This window comes from Rhincodon typus, chromosome 15 (genome assembly GCF_021869965.1).
Source record: "Rhincodon typus isolate 14 chromosome 15, sRhiTyp1.1, whole genome shotgun sequence".
In the NCBI taxonomy this organism is placed as follows: Eukaryota; Metazoa; Chordata; class Chondrichthyes; order Orectolobiformes; family Rhincodontidae; genus Rhincodon; species Rhincodon typus.
In genome coordinates this window covers 30773882-30789477 of record NC_063346.1, presented here as the reverse complement: position 1 = coordinate 30789477, position 15596 = coordinate 30773882, and positions in this window count along the sequence as shown.

The following is a 15596-nucleotide window of genomic DNA, read 5'->3' as shown; positions in this document are numbered from 1 at the left end:
GGGCAACAAGTGTTGATCCTTTCAGTAATAACCACGTCCTATCAAAAAGAAATTGCCAATTTCAATCCCTCACGTGCAGGAAGAAAAACATCGAACACATCAAAGTATGAAAAGCATGTTATTACTAACTGTTGCATTTGTTCAAATTTTCATAGATTAAACAGAATTAAGTGCAGTTCAATAGACAACAGTGAAATTCTGCGGCTATATTTTCACTCATGAGGCAAATGGCTCAAGTCAGAAAATTCCCCAAAACTGTCGACACACCTCAATACAAAGTGCCCATTTAGTGCTATTTTCATTCTGTGTAGGTAGGGACAGGATGAAGTTGGGTCTGCTGCACCTGAAAGTAAATTGGAAATGTGGTCAGGAATTGCCAAGAGTCGAGGCACGCTGATTAAAAGGTTTGCTTCACTGCTCTTGGAGGTGGTTTTATTCCAGTTTAAACTCTCTAGCCCTCACGGCTAACTCATTATCCCTCTCACCACTCCCATGCCATCTCTATGCTATCACACAAACATGTGACTCCCACCGTCCCCATCACTCCCCATAATCCTCAGGCCCCCACTATCCTATAAAACTGTCAACTAAACAGATCAGCAACAAAAGCTTGAAATACTTGAGATCTCCGAACCTTGGGCAGAAATTTCTTGGCCCCCTCAGAACTTTTAGAAGAGCGGGTGAGGGTTCTTACTAGGGCAGGAGGCAACATTTCTGTTTCCAGGTGATGGTTAAACGTTTGGCTTTAAGTTCAGTTTTCAGAAACCTTCGGGCAGGTCAACTTTCACAACTTTCGTGGTGGAGAACTCTCCCACATTCATTAGCATGTAATGAATATTTATTAACATTCCAGCCCACTGGAATTACATGAGATAACAAGGTGCAGAGCTGGATGAACACAGCAGGTCAAGCAGCATCAGAGGAGCAGGAAAGCTGACGTTTCGGGCCTAGACCCTTCTTCAGAAATGGGGGAGGGGAAGGGGATTCTGAAATAAATAGGGAGAGAGTGGGAGGCAGCTGGAAGATGGATAGAGGAGAAGATAGGTGGAGAGGAGACAGACAGGTCAAAGAGGTGGGGATGGAGCCAGTTAAGGTGAGTGTAGGTGGGGAGTTAGAGAGGGGATAGGTCAGTCCAGGGAGGACGGACAGGTCAAGGGGTCAGGATGAGGCTAGTAGGTAGGAGATGGGGGTGGGGCTTGAGGTGGGAGGAAGGACAGGTTAGGGAGGCGGGGACAAGCTGGGCTGGTTTTGGGATGCGGTAGGGGGAGGGGAGATTTTGAAGCTTGTGAAGTCCACATTGATACCATGGGGCTGCAGGGTTCCCAAGCGAAATATGAGATGCTGTTCCTTCAACCTTCGGGTGGCATCGTTATGGCACTGCAGGAGGCCCAGGATGGACATGTCGTCTGAGGAATGGGAGGGGGAGTTGAAATGGTTCGCGACTGGGAGGTGCAGTTGTTTAGCGCGAACCGAGTATAGGTGTTCCGCAAAGCAGTCCCCAAGCCTCCGTTTGGTTTCCCCGATGTAGGGAAGGCCACAACGGGAACAGCGGATACAGTATACCACATTAGCAGATGTGCAGGTGAACATCTGCTTGATGTGGAAAGTCTTCTTGGGGCCTGGGATGGGGGTGAGGGGCACAATTTTGTCAGTCAGACCTGAGTATATATACCAGGTTCATACCTAACAGGGTAGACGTCAATGAATAAAATCTGCTTCATTAGCTTGGCTCCTTCAGAAACCAGCTGTTCTTTTGTTCCAATTGCTACAAAGTCAGGGGTGAGGGCTCTCCATGTTGAGCAGTTCACATGAAGACATATTCATAGGCCTTCAGGCGTAATGCAATAGGATTATTACAGTGTTAAGGTGAAGACTGACCAGGCCCAATTGAGGCAGCACACTGGCATATTAAAACAAACCTGACTGGGGCACACAACGCACCTTAACTTCAAAAGGAGACAAACTAAAACGAAGCACTAGGCTAAATGATGGCATCAATAAATTAAGTCCATAGAGAGGTGAGCTGGGTGCACAGATAGAGAAGGGAAAGCAAGGTTACAGTAGTCTAGGGCAGCAGGAAGATTTTGAGAAATGGAGACAGCAGATTTGGATTGAGAGGGAAAAACAAAGTAACAGGGGCGACAGGGATAACAAAGGATGGAAGCTGGATATTATGAGTTTATTTAATGTGCTGGAGTGGGAGAAAGTGCAGCAGAATTGAATGAGGGGACTATAAGGGTGAGGATGGGTATTGAAAATTCTGTTGGCATAGAATCAGAGGAAAAACAGGAATGTTGGGGTAAATATTAAAAGTAAAAGATTTTAAGAGCAGGAGATTGAAGAAGGACAGAGGGAAATGAAGGGAAAGTGACAAGTCCACTATGATAGGGGAAGCTGGTAAATGTATTCATAATGGTGAGGGTAGATGAAAAAATAATAACAGCTAAGAAGTATACCACAATCATCTTTCAAAACCTTGATTTCCAAAAGAAAGATTATGAAAAATACAAAATGGAGAGGTCCCAGATTTTTTTGCAAGTGGTAATGAACACATACCCAAAGAAAGCAATCAAAACAGAAAGTGGAGGCAAAGAGTGCAAAACTATGTGTTGTCTTTGCTTTAAGAAAAAGGTATAAGTGCACATTAAAGGCCAATAAGATGTAATATCCATAAACAGGTACTGTCCAGTCAATCATTTACCTTTCACAAAAAGGAAAGCCAAGATTCACTGGCATGTTGGGGGAGTGAGCCACAGCACCAATCAGCCATGCAGTCATTCCCGTGCTGCTGTACGTGAACGTTAATGACATCATGATGAAACTGTTATGCTGCTGATCTTTCCAATGTCTAACAGCTGCATTGCAGGGAGAACAAAGGGCTAACAGATTGATTCACTTTGTGCTATTTAGCACATCCACAAAAAGCAATGTTAACATAAAGAGCACTCCTATTTTGCACCCGGCAGCACAAGAAAATGTCATGGGTTATGGAGGACACACCCTTCCATGTACAGGTGTCTACAGGACAGGCTTTCATCCTGGATGGGAGCAGCCTGACAAGGGCCCAATGCTGCCAGTGACTGTGACAAGGAGCCAAAACCTGCCAGTTTAGAGCTGTGAATGAGAGCTTCAGCATGTTTTACAATGCTGTACCTGTTGCACACATGACCATGCAGAGTCAAATTAATCTACCATTAAATGACCAACAGCTAGAAATCTTAACAGATTGAATGAGACCAAAGGAATACAGATAGAAGTGTAACCTTTTCCAGTGTAGTGTTATATAGAAATTTTACACTGATGTATTCAAAGTTACTTTAATGTTCTTTAATAACAGCAGATACTGGAAATCCGAAATTAGAAAAAAAAGAAATTGCTGCAGAAACTCAGCAGGTCTGGAAGTATCTGTGGACAGAGAAACAGAATTAATGTTTTGAGGCCAATATGAATCTTCCTCATTCTGAACTTGAAACATAAACTCTGCTTCTCTCTTCATAGAGATGTGCCAGTTAGGTGGATCAGCTGTGCTAAATTACCCAGGCTAGGTGGATTAGTCATGGTAAATGTGGGGTTACAGAGACAGGAAGAGGAGCTGGGTCTGGGTGGGATGCTCTTTGGTGTGTCAGTGTAGACTCGATGGGCTGCATGGCCTCTATCTACACTGTAGGAATTCCATGATCGATGATCTGTGATGAGTTGCTGCCAGACCTGTTGAATTTCTCTACTATTATTTTTCATTATTATTCTTTAATCCTTCTTTTCCTTACACTACAAAGCAGTACCACTATGGCAGCCACACTTGCTGACTGGTTTGCCACCATCTTAGATGACTTTGGAAGATGAGATCTGTCCTCTGGTGGCCCAGGCCAGAGAGATCTCTAGCCTGCTGGCTGTTTTCTGTGCAATTCCTTAACCTGAGCTGATGGAGGTTTTGGGTCAATGGCTGTCAGGAAGTGTTCAGCAGGACATCTCTGGGATGTCCTGAGAGGACAACTCCTGTCTGCAGATCTGCCATTCCTCCTCCGTGTGTAATGATACTGCCTTCACCCCAGAGGGGATCAAGTACATGGAGGGATGTCAAGGTCCCTCAGCTCCTTCTTCCTGAGCCAATGAATGCATTCTTGGTTCGAGTGAAGCTCCAAGTATAAATCCAGCACATACGGGCCATTCTGCTGGACCGGGCTCTCCCTGGCAGATGCCACCTGGTTAATGGAGATAGCCATGCACTCACCTGGCAGAGGAACAACATCAAACTAAATCTGGGAAGACTCCTCTGTCCTTTGCTCCAGTGTGCAAATGGTTTCCGGTGCCTCTGACAGTTGTACCTCTGAATCAAGAGGGTCACTGTCTGTAATAGCCTCAGCATGGGCCTGTCCCCTAGCAGTTATCAGAGCGTCAGAGGCCTCAGTTGTTGCTTCCTCCTCTAGTAACAGGGCGAAGTCAATCCTCTGCTCAGCAGAATGTGATTCTGAGACTATTCTAGATAGATTACCCATTAAGGTCAATGTGATGGACAGCGGGCTGGAATGCTTTGGTAGCACATCTTCTGATGACCCCGACTATTCCTCTTCAAACGGGTCTTCTGTAGGCATGGGAGAGATGGGCCTGGGTTAACACAGTGTGGAACTGGAGGAACACAGCTGCCAGGCAGCATCAGAGGAGCAGGAAAGTTGATGTTTTGGGTCAGGACCCTTCTTCAGCTCTTCTGGGACTCTTCATCTTCTGGCTCCAATGTCTAACAGCTGCATTGCAGGGAGAATGAAGGGCTAACAGACTGATTCACTTTGTGCTATTTAGCACATGCACGAAAAGCAAAGTTAACATAAAGAGCACTCCTATTTTGCACCCGGCTGCACAAGAAAATGTTATGGGTTACGGAGGTCACACCCCTCCATGTACAGGTCTCTACAGGACAGGCTTTCATCCTGGATGGGAGCAGCCTGACAAGGGCCCAATGCTGCCAGTGACTGTGACAAGGAGGGTGACTGTGACAGGGGCTTCCTGTTCTAGAAGCTGCAGAAATAAACATAGGACTTTATTAGTGTTGGAATACACCATCCTTATCCATAGTCTCTTCAAAACATAGATGTTTGATGGATAGTTGGCATTAGTTTCTTTCAGGAATTCTCACTAGATTACTGGACATATCAAGTTGCTCACAGGCACAGGTAGGCTCCCTTTGCTCAGCTGCCAGCTCAGAGGCCTTCTCCTCAAAAGTGGTGAGGATCTGATCTCAGGCATGCATCTACACCCCACCCCATCTCACCCTAGCTGTGTACATTCACTGGCAATGCATGTTTCCTGCAGAAGGACAGAAGCATTAAAAAAACATTAGCATGGGTACATAAAGGCAATGCCTGCAGTTGGAAATGTGAATCCCCAGAGCTGTGATTGTCTATGTTTGTTACATGTAAGAAGAATTTTATAATTGGAAAAGATAAGACTTAAAAGGTTCTGTATAAAAAGGGATTCAGTGTGGTCAAAGAATTAGAACTAATGGACATCAGCTTTACATGATGAGTACACCTTATATTCATAAGAGGTGTTCATCCTGAACCTGCTACATTGTGTGGTGGTGTCCTTGTCCATGCAAGCTTTTGGTGTGTAGCTATGTAATATACATATTCTCATAGCTGTGTTGGAAGAACAATGATCAAAAATCAATGGTGTGTGAGTTGCTGACTGTTGTAGCTCTTTTTCTGTTTTAACAGGGATTCCCGGCAGATGGGAGAGAGGCAGTAACAATGTGGTGCAAGTGGCACAACATAGGTAGCTGCAATGAAGTAACAAACATAGACAGCACATGAGCCATGTGATGGCAATGCCTAGCACCCATTCTTGTGTCTGACAGTGTTGCGCAGTGACAAGCTTACAATGCTAACTCACGCTCATTGGCACCTAAAATAGACTATGGTATTTCCCCTCACAGTGCACAAGAGATCATCCACCCTCTTGTAGCACTGTATCCGGTCCCACCTCTGATTGCTGTGAGTACTGAGTGATAGAACCATCTCCACTTAAACTGCCCTGGTGTTTCAGGATGGTCTCGTATTACCATACCTGAGAAGCAGCACTTCTCTTCATTCACAGATATCCTGTAGGGGCCCACTAGGAAGGGCTAGTGAAAGTGTGGAGCATTCTTTTGTCGTATGTTCAAAACTTCCGAGGGTGGGAGAGAGTGATGACCCATGGTCCACAATGGTGCTTAGTTGCCTGGTATGAAATGCTGTACAGATACCTTTTAAATATGACACCAGGGTCACAGCAGGTTTCTGAACTTCCTGATCTCCTACCTCTACATATAGCTTCAGAAATGAATATTCCACCCTTTGACACATTGACAAAGAGATCATAGTCAAATAACCTATTATAAGCTCAAAAGAATTACCAAACAAGCGCAGTTAACAGTTCTCTACCTGGGTAAACAAATTTATTCAAATAGTCACTTTATAAGAGTCTGGGCTGAACTCACAACTTGTCTTCCTAGTTTGCAACATAACCCTCTTGCAGCAGTATTGAATGTGAGAGAGAAGTTGCTTTCATGCCATCAACAGTAATTTCCTGCAGTTTTTCTATTCTATCCATTGTGTTTTTGACACTTCTCAGTTCTATATCAACACTGGCTTATTTTAGGTACGTATCTATTGTTGTGATGAACGGGTTATTTTTAGTACGAATGTTTTCTGCATAAGATTGGCATTTCTTTAAGTACTTCTTGACCTCAGCAAGTTACAGGAAGGGGAAATTTCTGTCAACATGAGAAAAGCAGGTATGCTTTTATGTTCAGGGTCCACCCAAGGAATCAAAAGACAATATCAAAACTAGGTTCAATGTGTTCAGGGAGTTTTGTCGCCATTGGTTTCACTTCACCTCCAAAATCCTCCAAACTGAGATGGCCTTGTCCATAATGACTAACTTGAACTTTAAGGCCACTAGCCAAGGAGATATATATCAGATCAATGAACCTGCAGTGAACCACCACTCACATTAGATTACTGATGGATCACCAAGGTTAACAGGTGTTTTACAGCAGGAGATGATTCTTCATCTTTTCATGAACTGCTCATGCTCCTAAATCCTACAGCCAAAAGACTTATTAATACAGAAGTCCTACAGTGAGGAGGTGCAATCAAAGAACCATTGTTTCTCAGCATTTTAAGGTCTGTCTCTATTTTTCCTAACATAATCCTATCATTTAGAAATATCAGGCTTTGCTGAAAGAACTTGTACATTTTAAAATGATCCTCTTAGCCTTTTTACAACCCTGTCTCCCATTGCTTTACTGCATCACTAAATTAATGGTTTCGTGAACATTTTGTTTAATTAAAAATATCCTTGTAAATGGCTCCCTGAGCCGTTGCTATGCTGCCCCACAATGCTTTGCTGACTTGCTAGGTTAATGGCTGTCCTGTTAAGTTAATTCTCTTTGAGCATTTTGTTCAATGAAAATATGTTTTAAAATGAACGTCTGTCCTACTGGCACTCTCTGTTTTGCTACTTTGTCCTGCTCAGTTAAGGGTTCTGTATAACCTTTTTGGTACATTAAAAGTCATGCTGTTAAACAAAATCACATAAGTTTTTTTTTGACTCCTCAGGGTCCACTTTCACTTGCCTTCACGTGACATTAATGAGGCATTCAGGCAGTGAGAATGACGATACTGTGCTTCCCACCTGCATTGTAGTTTGTCCAGCTTGTGATTACTGGGTGGATCTGCACGGATCAGAAATCCACCAGGATCAAGTGGGAAAAGGAAACAACACACAAATGGAACGTTCTACAGTACAAATAGGATCTCAGATAAGTTTCACAGGAAATCTTGGCACAATTGATCAGTGAAGAATCTGTTCAGGAAAGTGGGTAATAGAAATTGCGAACCAGGGGTATTTGAAGGAATATCCTGAAGTTTGATTGTTGTATTTCTGAGAAAAATGTGAGGATTATTACAGATAAGGCATAAATTTAAAGCAAAGGATTTGTTTTTCTTTTGGACAACTTCCATCTGGATGGTGGAGGAGAAAGAAGAAATAAAGGACAAGATTAGAGATGAGCAAGGTGCTTGCATGGAAGCTGCAAAAATCATGAGGTAACTGGTGGAGGATAGAGGATGTAATGAAGGGGTCAGGACCAGGGAATATGATAACACATTATGTCTCTCCATTTTATGATGGAACAATGTTTTAGGAAGTTCTTGTTTAACAGTGAAGTTGGCACAAACCAGTATCACTTACTTTTACCAAACCTGAAACCACATTGAGAAGTGACTTGTAGCAGTTCTACATATTCTTGTTATTGTGTTCTATCAGGCTGCAGCAGGTAACATATCACAAACTGCAATTAGCCAGTCAGTGGTGCCTATCTGTGTCAAGCAGATTGCAAGCACCATCTTCAGAACAGCCAGCCATTTTGTCAACTTTGCCATACAGACAACGTGATGTAGTAGGAGCATGCAGTTTAGCTTTACAACCATTGCAGGTTTAACCCAAAGGGACACATTTCACCATGAGGGCAGGCTTCCATTCAACAAATATGCAGATAGTCAGACAGTGAATTTAAGATTATACAAATGTATGCACATTTTCTTGCAGAATGTCATGGTGAAACAGCTTACAGTGCCTGCATTTTTTCCATTTGCACATAGATGACATTTTGGTAACTACGGCCAATGGCTATTTATCTGGATCATGACAATGTTTGGAACATCCATAGTCTCAGCCCGAACAGTGCTACGATACAAGCTGGAGAAATACCCTAGCCAACTTTGAGCAGGTCTTTGGAGTTCTGAATTTGCATCAGCCACGGGCTGCCAGGTAAGGAAGATTGTCATAATGTGGGTGCTTTTTTTGGTGATGGCAGGATGTGTCCTGCAAAATTTCACCATCAGTGTTAGACAGATTGTGGACAGTGAATAGTGGCTAATCTTACAGGACCCTGATAAAGAGGAAATAGAAGAAGAAGCAAAACCGGCAGACTAGCAGTTGTGTACATCTTGGAAAATCTGAGAATAAATGATCAACTGGCAAATTGTCTCAAAACTCATCAACACCTCTCTCCCCTTACATCTAGCCCAATCTTTCCTCCTTAGAAAGGTAAATTTAATGACTGATTGAGATATACAAACACTACCACATAATGAAAGCAACTCTGAATGAATAAATCACAATAGCTATAAGTTTGAATTTTCTAATTTTTATGAATTCTAATAAATTAGTTCGGGTTTCTCTCTTAAACTTACTTCACCTAATTCTACTACTGCAACATTTTGCTGTCCCTGTGCCTTCAGCATAGCAGGTGGAAGGCTGCTCTGGTTGGGATAAGGTGCACTGGTATTATTTATGGTGGGCAAATTTCTAGCAGAACTATCCAGAGAGAAACAGCAACAGGCTGGTGCTTTTCAACCACTATCAGGGGATCCTGGCTCCTCTGATTTGGTGGCACAAGTGTGTGCAATTGGGGAAGCCTTGACAAAGTCACACAGCCACTGCCCTCCTAAGGGAAGGTACAATCTGCAGCTACCTCAGAGCCGTTATCTTTCTCATGGGACTCTGTACCATCTGTCCTCCCAGTGATCTTCATGACAGCGGATTGCAGGAGATCAATGGCTCATTGCAGCCCCTCCTCAGACTGCTAATGAAGGTGCACATTGTCTTCAGGCTGGCGGACAGAATACATAAGATAGCAGAAGGGCTGTTGTGGAGCGGTGTTGTGTCCCTACTTCTGGACCAGAAAGTCTGGGTTGAAGTCCCACTTGCTCTAAATATGTGTTGTGAGATGTCTAAACAGGTTGCTTCAAAATATCTATAAGAGATCAGAGGCCTTTAATGAAAATTGCTATTGGTGGTGACAAAGTGGTCTTACATTGCAGGACTTAGTACAGCTTTCAACCCACACCATGGAAGATTGCGCTGGCTCATTACTCGCATTAGAAAAAGTCAAATGTGGGAGTTCAATTCAATAGGTGGAATTACTTGGCCAGCCCAAAGCATTTAGAAAGGCAAGAGGCCAGAATTCAGATTCCTGACGTCTGTTAAAAATGATTGTATTAGATTCTCAGAACTTCTCAAGCCAGTCAGTTTTTGCTACCATGATGGTCAGAAACCTCTTTTACACTAATTAAAATGCCATAAATACTCACTAACACTCAGGCCTACTGGAATTAAATTCATGGGCGCAAAATTCCTAGGCATATACTTGGCAGGGAATACTTCTTCCTGGAAGTTTGGCGAGTACACACTTCTTCAGTAGCACAGGTCTTTCATAACAAAGGTGTACCTTTGCTTAAATGTTACACTGTAAGTGTGTTTATGACAAGAGTCAGGTAGAAAATAAAATTGAGAATCAACAGGAATATTGGAGGTACAGACGGGAGATGAAATAACAAATAAGAGAAGCAAAGAGGAATTATGAAAAAAGACTGGAAACTAACATTAAAAAAGTGTCCCAAAGTCTTCTATGGTCTTATAAACAGTACAGGGGTTGTAAAAGGAGGTGTTCGGCTGATTGGGGACCAAAAATGGGATTCATACATGGATGCAGCTGATATGGCTGAAGTGTTAAATGAATACTTTCCATCTGTCTTTACTGAAAGAGAGAGTTGTTACCCAGACCATGATAAAAGTGGAGGGAATTTGGTCACTAGAAGGGGCCAAAATTGAGGGAAGACACTTTGAATAAACTGTTGATGCTTAAGTTGACAAGGGACTAGGACTGAATGAGATGCATCTGAGGATTTTGAAGGAAGTGAGAGGGAAATGACAGGGTCTGTGGCCACAAACTTTCAGCTTTCCCTCGACTCAGGGAGATGCAAATGACTGGAAAATTCAAAACATTATAGACATGTTCAAGAAAGGTTGTAAGGATAAGCCTAGCAATTGCAGTCAAACTGACTTCAATGATAGGGAAACTTCAAGAGGATATAATTAATACTGTGGTTGGTTTGCTCACCGAGTTGGTTCGTTGTTCCGCAGATGTTTCATTACCACGCTGGGTAACATCATCAGTGCAGCCTCCAATGAAGCGCTGTTGTGTTTTCCTGCCTGGTATTTAAACTCTGGGGTCCATTGGATTTGATTACCTCATTTCCAGTTTTCCTTTGCATTGTTGTATATATAGGGTCTAGTTCTATGTGTTTGTTGATGGCCTTATTGGTGGAGAACCAAGCCTCTAGGAATTCCTGTGCTTTCTTTGTTTGGCCTGTCCTGGGATCCTGGTGATATCCCAATTGGGCTGGTGGTTCTCCTTGTCACTGTGAATGGAAATGAGTGAGTATCGGTCGTGTCTTTTTGTTGCTAGGTTTGACATGGGTTTATGTGCTACTCTGATGCCCAATGGTCGTAGGAGTCTTGTGGTCAGTTTGGATATATTCTTGATGTATGGTAGCGTGATGAGTGTGTTAGGGCGTGCAGTATGTTCCTGTTGTTGTTCGTGTGATAGGCATCGTTGGATCCAGTTGTTCAGGTATCCATTGTCCTTAAATACTTGGTGGAGATACTATTCTTCTTTTTGGCATAGTTCCGGGTTGCTACAGTGTGTTGTCGCTCGTTTAAATAGTGTTTTCATGCAACTTTGTTTGTGGATTTCGGGTGGTTGAAATTCAGTACTTGGTCAGTGTGTGTGGTTTTTCTGTGTACCTTCAGCAGGAATTCCCCGTTGGTCCTGCGTTCCACCATGCTTGACAAATTTCATTGAATTTTTTGAGAATATAGTCAAGCGTGTCAATGCATTTGATGTGGACTACATGGACTTCAGCAAGTTATTTGATACAATCCCGTATATGAAACATGTCAAGAAAGTAAAAGCCCAAAGAATGCAAGACAAAGTAATGTGTTGGATCCAAAATTGGCTGGAAGAAGCAGGAAAGAGAGGGTGATGGTACATGGATAATTATGTGAAGGGTAATCTGTTTGTAGCAGGGTTCTGCAGGGCTGATTGCTGGGCCCCTTGCTGTTTGTGGTGTGCATTAATGTAGGGGGTATAGTCAAGAAGTTTGCAGGTGCCATGAAAATTAGTAAGATGGTAAATAGTGAGGAAGATTTCCCTTTTACAAATCCATGCTGACTGTTCCTAATCAATTCACTTTTCTCCAATCACATAATCATCCATGTACCATCACCCTCTGTTTCCTGCTTCTTCCAGCCAATTTTGGATCCAACACGTTACTTTGTCTTGAATTCTTTGGGCTTTTACTTTCTTGACATGTTTCACATATGGATTGTATCAAATAACTTGCTGAAGTCCATGTAGTCCACATCAAATGCATTACCCTATTAGACACGCATGACACCTTCTCAAAAAATTCAATGAAATTTGTCAAACACAACCTTCCCTGAATAAATCTTTTCTATCCCTAATTAACCCATGTCTCTCCTTGTGCAAATATATTCTATCTGTCAGAATTCTTCCTAATAGCTTCCTCACCACCAAGGGTAGCCAGACTAGCCTGTAATTTCCTGGTCTATCACTTCCTACTGTTTTGTTAATAATTTAATTAAGACATTTATAATTGATTTTAATAACAAAAATGTTCAAGTTTAGGAAACCTCTTACATACGAAAGAGGTGAAACATTCACAACTGGGGCAGACTTCTGAAAGGAAAGTATATCACAGTGAAATAGATGAGCCAGACTTTGCTAGACCCACTTCTCCATCTCCAATGCTGAGACACAGCCTGGTGCCCTGAATGTTCACAGCTTTCTGTTCTTTTCACTCAAGACCTTGATGTGAGGGGCTTTTCCTCCTGCTAAGGCCTCACCTCTGGGCATCTTCTCCAGAAAGCGGAGGAACATATCAGCGAGTGGCCCCAACTTAAGCTTAAAATTTATTGTGAAGCTTAATAATGTGAAGCATACTAAAATGAAACATTGAATGAACAGTTAAATGGGAAGATGTTACACAGTATGAATGTGAAAGGAGGGTGATTTGTAGGAATAAAGACAAGAAAAGTACAAAGCTTTTCTGACGTGTCCATGTGACAGTGGTGTGTTGCATATGCCATTTGTTGCTGTGAGGGCAACAGCACCTGTTAATAGTTCAGCTGAAGAGGCTAGGCTCAGTCCCATTGCTCATTAGAATATAGCAAGGCAAAAGGGAGATACAAATGCTTCTGGTTGGTGCATGTGTCTAAGTGATGTAGCAAGGTGTAATTCAGAAAACGATTCTGACAGGGCGTTATTGCTAAAATAGAAACAAATGTGCCAGATGCTGGAAAAAAACCATAAAATATTGAAAATACTCAGCAGGTCAAAGATACAGCGTTAAAATTTCAGGTCAATGATGTTTTGTCAGAACTGGAACTGACGGGAGATGTAACAGATTTCAAGAAGTACAATGAAATGACTGGGGGAAAGGAAAGAACAAAAGGGAAGATTTGTGTTAGGCTGGATGCGAGAATAGATTAAATGGCCAAAGGAGTCATGGTGCTAGGCAAAAAAAATAGTAACAGTGGGAGAAGTAAAGACTTGATAGAGGTGTACAAAATGATCGGAGGTATAGATAGAGTAGACAGCCAGAGAATTTTTCCTAGGGTGGAGGTAGCTTTTACGAGGGGACATAGTTTTAAAGTGAAAGGAGGTAGATATCGGGGAGACGTCAGAGGTATGTTCTTTACTCAGAGAGTGGTCGGGGTGTGGAATGCATTGCCAGAGAGGGTAGTGGAGTCGGCCTCATTAGGGGCATTTAAGCGGCTATTAGATAGGCATATGGATGATAGTATAAGGTAGCGGTGGAGGTTAGATAGACCTTAGGTTTAGGGTAAAAGTTCGGCACAACATCATGGGCCAAAGGGCCTGTACTGTGCTGTACTGTTCTATGTCTATGTTCTATGTTCTAAATGTTGGTTCTAGACAGCTTTACGTCAGAAACATTACTAGCATTTGTGATCCAGAGCAACAGGAACAATAACTATGATCTGCAGTTCTTTAAATCAACACTAAGTTTAGAAGACTGTAAACACCAAAGTCCAAGAGGTGGTGCTATTCCTCAAGCTTCTGTTGAACTTCAATGGAGCAAGTGTGGGGGGTCAAGGACAGATAGGTCAGGTTGTGAATTGGGTAGTGCTACCACAAAAACTCAGGGTCATGCCTGTAGACTGACTGAATTTGTTCAGCAAAACAATCACCAACTCTGCCTTTGATTTCCCTTATGTGAAGGATTCCACACACCGAGCAGCAGCTAAAGTATACTAAACTGAAAGGAGCAAAAGCAAATCATAGCTACATCTGGGAGGACTGTTGAGAGCCCTGGGCAGTGGGCCGACAGATGATGAAAGGACAAGTCTTACATCAAGAAAGAATTCTGTCTTTGACTAAATTTGAGAGGTCATCAGATTCCTTTTAGTGTTGAAGCCATGCCCTGGGATCCGGCCTTTGATGCGCTCTACAATATCCTTCCATGGCTGCCAAAGCATTGGCCTTTAAACAGAGGATCAGAATGTTCTGTTACCTTCTCACTTCTTGTAGTAGAATCCCCAAAGCTACCTTGGAGAATGTCTTATGACATTCTCAATGATGAATGTGATCTCAATGTGCTCCAGAATTATCCAGCTGTCCTTATTTACAATGATGAGTCCCCTGGCTATCAGCTCGGATTATTAAGGATTTGTCCTCAGCCTAGCTGGACAGTCTAAGGGAGATTTGTGCTGCTTTTTTTAAACTCATTATGGTCAATTTTAAAATACAATATCATTGGCAGCAATTCATTTTTGGTGGGACAACAAAACTCTCATAATTGAAATCAATTTGTTGTATTTGTAGTATACACAAAAGAATCTTAGAACTTTTAAATGAAGGTAATGTTTTTAGGGCTGGGTTTTGTCAATGCATTTGATGGACAGCAGGACTGGGCAATTTCAAAGCCATTGCTTTTACAAGCTGTTATACTCCTCGAATGCTCTCAACTTCCAAGTGATGCAAGAATTGATGACAGAATTACTGGCTAAAAGTAAAAATAAATTTGTTTATTAAACTGCCATAATTTAATTGTGTTTCAGATATAGAAAGGCTAAGATTTTAAAGAAAATAACTTTTAGTTCAATGGTTCCAAGAAGGGCATTTACAAATTTGTAAATCAGAGTTTTAAGACCGGGAGACCATTAGCCTTCATTAAGACTGCTAGACTTTGGATCTTTTCCAATGATGACAAATTCCAGGAATGCCCTCACCAGCCAAATCCAACATTTCATCAATCGATTATGTCAATATGTTTCCAAGAATCATCCAGCTCACTAGTCACTTTCTGCTGAATAAAGACCCATCACTTATATCCTTCCAAACCTGAAGAGATAACCTGTGCAACATGATCTCAAGGCTCTCACTGTCTTATTGCCAAACTCCAGGACACTTGCTCTAATTCTGAACATGGCAGGAATACTTTGGCCAATGCTCCCAATGTAGAGTATTGCCATTCCCAAGTGCTGGTTAACTCAACAATTTAATTTTGTTTTTGCCGTGCTACAGAAAAACTGTTTTTTTGTTTTGTCTCTACTTCATAGTACAGTCAACCACAGCAGCTTTCTAATTCCTTTCATACTTGCAATTCATTCACTATAAGAATACTTTTCAACCAATTTTAGAAGGAAAGATATCTATATCTATATATACA